Source organism: Triticum dicoccoides, chromosome 6A (assembly GCF_002162155.2).
Source record: "Triticum dicoccoides isolate Atlit2015 ecotype Zavitan chromosome 6A, WEW_v2.0, whole genome shotgun sequence".
NCBI classification, from domain to species: domain Eukaryota; kingdom Viridiplantae; phylum Streptophyta; class Magnoliopsida; order Poales; family Poaceae; genus Triticum; species Triticum dicoccoides.
The window spans coordinates 489625223-489630602 of record NC_041390.1 but is presented as its reverse complement, the minus strand read 5'-3'; positions in this window follow the sequence as shown (position 1 = coordinate 489630602).

Below are 5380 nucleotides of genomic sequence, written 5' to 3'. Positions count from 1 at the left end.
TAGGAATTATATATCAGAGAGTTTAGGAATTCTTTTTACTTCCCAGTCTCCTCATCGCTCTGGTGAGGCATCCTGACGTAGAGTTTTGACTCTTCTCTTCTCAAATTTCACTAAAAAAAATTAGGATCACGCGGGTATCTTGGAATCATTCTGATGGTTTTATGACAAGAACATTGTCTTGGTGCCTCCTGTCAGGGGTTTTGTGGAAGTGTCCCGGGGAGTTGAGCTCCGAGGTGTTGTCGTCATAATTTTATCGTTGCAGTTCTGGAATACCTGAGTTTAGTACGCCGACATCGAAAATCTCTTTTATGCAGTTCGTTGGTGAGATAACCTCGACGCCACCTAGTACTGGGGCGGGAGTTCGGGAGTATTGCCATAACTTGTATAACAAATGCTTTTCGAAGGTTGAGGTAGATGGTTTCCGAAGGTTTCTTGGTTATGTGTTGAAGGATGGATACAGCTGGATGTAGGATTTGCTAGTTTGGGTGAGATATTATGCTTCCCCTGTATCCCCAACACCTGTTTGCATAACCGGAAAGGTTCGGGAGTTCCATAGGTGGGAATTCAAGTAGCTCTTAGGATATCTTTTCGACAGATGTATGGTATGAAATTGGGGTTCGACGTCTAGTGGTCTGTCTATTCACGGTCGGTTTTACAGTGGTCTCGTTGGGTCTTAAAGAGTCCTTGGCTATGCCGACTCGGGGATGCTTCGTATGTCATGTGCACTGCCTTGTACATGATGGTGATGTACGATCGAGCCCGTGTAGGCCCCACCATGAAAACTTCAGACGAAATCTCTATCATATGTTTGTTCTGGCTTATTTTGCAAGCCAATCCTTTGTTTTGTTTTCAGTTGTGGTATTCGAGTTGCTTCAAAGTCAAGTGTTGATTCCATACCTTTCCGAAACGGTGTTCTCATACTCCGATGTGAATACCAATCCTTCTTGTTCATCAAGATTGTTTTTGCCAATCCTTTTTAACCGGTGTGCTTCTCTTCAAGTGGGTCCGATCATTTCAACATCCGCAAGATCAAGTATCAGTTTCTTCTCAACGTTGTTTGTTTCATCCGTGTCCAAGTTGCCTTTGTTTTTCCCACCCTCCCTCCCTTTGTTTCTTTAAGGACTCGGATGTCTTAATCAAGTATCCTTTTATTCTTGTGAAGTCTCTCCATTCCTTTCCGTCAATGTTCTTACCCGGTGGTTCTCTTGAAGATGCTCTACTAGTTCAATATTCTCTATTATTTTCTTCTCCGGTGGAACCAATTCAAGCCTTGTTGATCATATCATTTCCTCGTTTCAAATACCTTCTCTTACCGGTACACCTCATATTCAGTCATTTCTCGCTATTCAATTGTTCCGGAGTGCTCAAGATATCTCGAAGATTCATGTTTCCCACTCTAAATTCGTTCAAGCTCTTTCGAGGTTGTTATCTCATTCAAGCCGTTTAACTCAACCGGTGCAATCTTCTTTTCAAGTAATCATTTCAACGGTGTTTCTTTTGAGTGGGCCCTAACCCACAGGTCTATTCCCAGGATCTTACCTGACTCTTCTAATTTTTCTCGGAGCTACCCTAAATTCTTTTGAAGTTTGACGTAAGAATGATTTATCATCAGTCAAATTCCCTTGTCCAAGATCTTTCTAATTCTTTTCAATGTTGGCTCAACTTTTCCATTCTTCATTCCGGTGTGCCTCAATAATTCTTGGTGGTGTACTCGTAGTCATTCTGGGATGTTGAAGACCGAAGAAGAAGATTTTCCTCTCAATCTTGCTCCATTCTCTTCAAGATTCGTGACTCTAGCTTGTTGCCATTCTCTCATAATTGTTCGATTGTGAAAATTCTTTCCAACTATCCGGAGTAATTCAGAGTATTTTCAGTTTGTTTCACCGGAGCCCATCATCCAAGATTTATGCATTCCAGCTTTCAGCTCTCGCACTCTAAATCATACCGGTGTCTAAATCAAGGATTCTCTAATCAGCTCGTAATCTCTTCGTTCTCCTAGATTTAATTCTCTCAAGCATCTTCGTTTAATTGCTAATCCTTCCTGGTGTTTCTTCATGTTTTAATCGTTCTTTTTCAATTCTGACGGTGGTTCGCTTAAGATTCTTCTTCCTTCATTTATCTTATCAATTTATTGGTTGTTTCAATTCTATCGGTGGTTCGTTGAAGACCTTCTCAAGTTTGACGCTATATCTATCTTAATCCTTTCTACAATAATAAGTAATATGTCGAATCCGTTGATTGTCATCAATTTAATTGGTGAAGGATAAGCATAACGTAATTCTTATTCTTGTTCATCCAAGTAATTAATTACTTATTCCAGAGGTGCATCAACTTCTTGATTCCAATTGTGTTCAGCTTTTTTCTTTTCCCGGAGTTTTTAAGATCTCTCTTTTATCTCGTCGCAAGCTTTATCTAATTATTGCAAGGCTTCAACCTTACTCTTCTCATCTTCCTTTCCGTTTGATCATTCTTTTGTTACCGGAGTTCGTCATGAAGGTTCTACATGATGGCTCATCAAGGATTCAATTTCCCTCTCGAAGTGTTCATCAACATTCTTTTCTAAGGAGCTCAAGTATTCTTCTTCGTGCAATCCGGAGTGCAATTCTTTCTACCATATTGTTGGAGATGGTATTATGTCATTCTTGATAATTTAGGTTCATGTTTCATGATTCACATGTTGTTAGGAATGAGGTATTTTAAATCCATCAATCCCTCCTTTGGAGTTATCTTGGGTTACTTTTCACCTAAAGCCTTCCCTAAGGTTTGTTGCTAATTATGGTGCTTATAAAGGACCCAAGTTCTTCTTTATCCTCCCGGTGAAATAGTTTCTCCTCTCTTTGTTCTTATCCAATCTTGTTCCCGTTAGTGACGAGTTGTCACCTCATAATTTTGAGATGTCTTCTATAAGTCTATATCAAGCTTCTCCGTTCATTGTTGGTTTTCCAACAACTCCGTTCTAGCATTCTTTTCTGGAGGCATTGTGATGTTTCTATCCTCAACCCATCTTCTCGCTTTATCAGGGCCATATTTTGATCGTGCTTATCCATTTAACCGGAGTGTCATACCCGCTTTTCGAGCTCTTCCCATCCTATCAAGTTTTGCCTCCCTTCTCAACCGGAGTGCCGCCTGAAATCGTTCTTACCCTTTGTGCCATTCTTTCAATAGTTCCGGAGGCAGTGTATTGTTGTTTTCATCAAGTATCCCATCATCTTGTCAAATCCATGTTAAATGCCTTCCATTTACAGTCGGAATGTTGTCCAAATTATATCATTCTTAATCCTCCTCTATCTTGTTCTAACCGGAGTATTTTCAATATATATCTTGCCCCTTCAACCTCAAGATTTTTTCGCAATGTTCTTTGTCCCTCCTTGCTAACGGAGTGTTTTCGACTTTGTTCACCTTCGTTGTATTCGTTCTTAAATTTGTTCAACCTATCAAGGTTATTTGGTTTCACTCGTTTGTCAAAGAAGCAACTTAGTTTTACCTCTTCTCTTTCTCTTCCGTTTTCCCTCCGGTGCGATTCTAGATCTCGGGACGAGATCCTCTCGTAGTGGTGGAGTGTTGTAACGCCCCGAGACCGATGTGCCAGGTGTCGTGCAGTTATTCGCTGTTGTTGCCTTGTCATTGCTTGCGTGTCATGCATTGCATATCATGTCATCATGTGCCTTTCATTTGCATACGTGTTCGTCTGATGCATTCGAGCATTTTCCCCGTTGTCCGTTTTGCATTGCGGCGCTTCGTTCTCCTCCGGTGGTCATTTCTACCTTTATTTCATGTGTGGGGATTAAACATTTCTGGATTGGACCGAGACTTGCCAAGCGGCCTTGGTTTACTACCGGTAGATCACCTGTCAAGTTTCGTATCATTTGGACTTCGTTTGATACTCCAATGGTTAACTGAGGGACCGAAAAGACCTCGTGTGTGTTGCAGCCCAACACCCCTCCAATTTGGCCCAAAACCCACCTAACCCTTCTCCATCATCTAGAGCGTTCGGTCACGATCGCGTGGCTGAAAACCGCGCTTCATTTGGACTCTCCTATCTCCCTCTACCTATATATATGTGGCCATCCCCGAAATTTTTGCGGATGAACCCTAAAAACTCCTCCTCTCGCGCCACCGGACGCGTCCACGCCGCGCCGGACGTGTCCATCTCGCTGGCCACCTCACTCCCACCAATAGGAGCCCGCCACCTCAGCTCCACCGCACCGCTCGACCACTCCCCTCGCGCCACCTTAGCCCCGCCTCCCTCTCTCTCCTCAGCGCGCCGCCGTGGCCCGCGGGGCCCGAGGCAGGCCCGCCCGGGCCCGGAGCCGCCCACCGCCGCACTCGCGCGCCCGCCGGATCCCGTGCATCGCCGGAGTTCCGCGCACTCACCGGACCTTCGCCGCCGCCGCCGCGCATCTCCGTCGCCGCCCAGCCCGCGCCTCACCGGCCTCCGCCTCCGCGCCGCCCTGGCTCCGGTCGCCGGACCGTGCCGCGCCCGAGGCGTTCGCCCCAGATCCCGCGCCGCCGCCGCCCGAACATCGCCACCCCCGCCGGCGCCGCCTTGCCTCTGCCGTCCATCGCCGGAGTTCGCGCCATCTCGCCGGAATCCGCTCCAGTCAGATCCGGGCGGGTGGATGAGATCCACCCGTCCCCTGATCCAAACATCGTCATCTCGACCCGGATCCCTCCGTCCCGGGATATCCTCGTCCCGTTGACTTTTTGCACAGGGTATAAATTTCTACTAAGTCCCCGAAATTCTAGATCCAAGTGCTCATGTTCGTGGCCTCGTAACTTTGCATCCGTAGCTCCGATTCATGCATATAGCATATCAAAATGTTCATCTAAGAGAGTACATCATTTCATTCTATTGCATCATTTTCATTTGAGTTCATCTTGATGCCCGAAATGCTGTTAGAAGAAGGCTACTTGAGATATTTGTCAGATCTGCTACTCCGTTTAGCTTTTTGTCATTTTTGCCATGTTTAATGTGGGCATGATATGCCCTGATGCTCTACATATGTTTTGTTAAGGGTTTTACCATCTTTCCAGAGGTGCAACCCATGTATTTTTGTGATGTGTGTGGCGACTAGCACAAGCTTGCCAAGTGAGGCACTTGATAATGTTGTTTTCAGAGCCTTAGCAATTCCACTAAGTTCTTGAGCTGTTTATCTCATATTGCCGTATGTTCATGTTGTTTCCTAGTGATCCGTGCCTCTTTTGAGGATGATCAGTAAGGATGTTTTGTTAATCTTGTAGTGCTCTATCCATCCATGTCTTTGTTTGCAATTATGGAGCACCCTAGCTTGAGTCAATCGAGCTCTACTTTTGCTACTTTGTGAATCTGGGCAGATTGTCAACTTGTTTGCAATTTTGCCGATGATGTTGTAGTTGATCC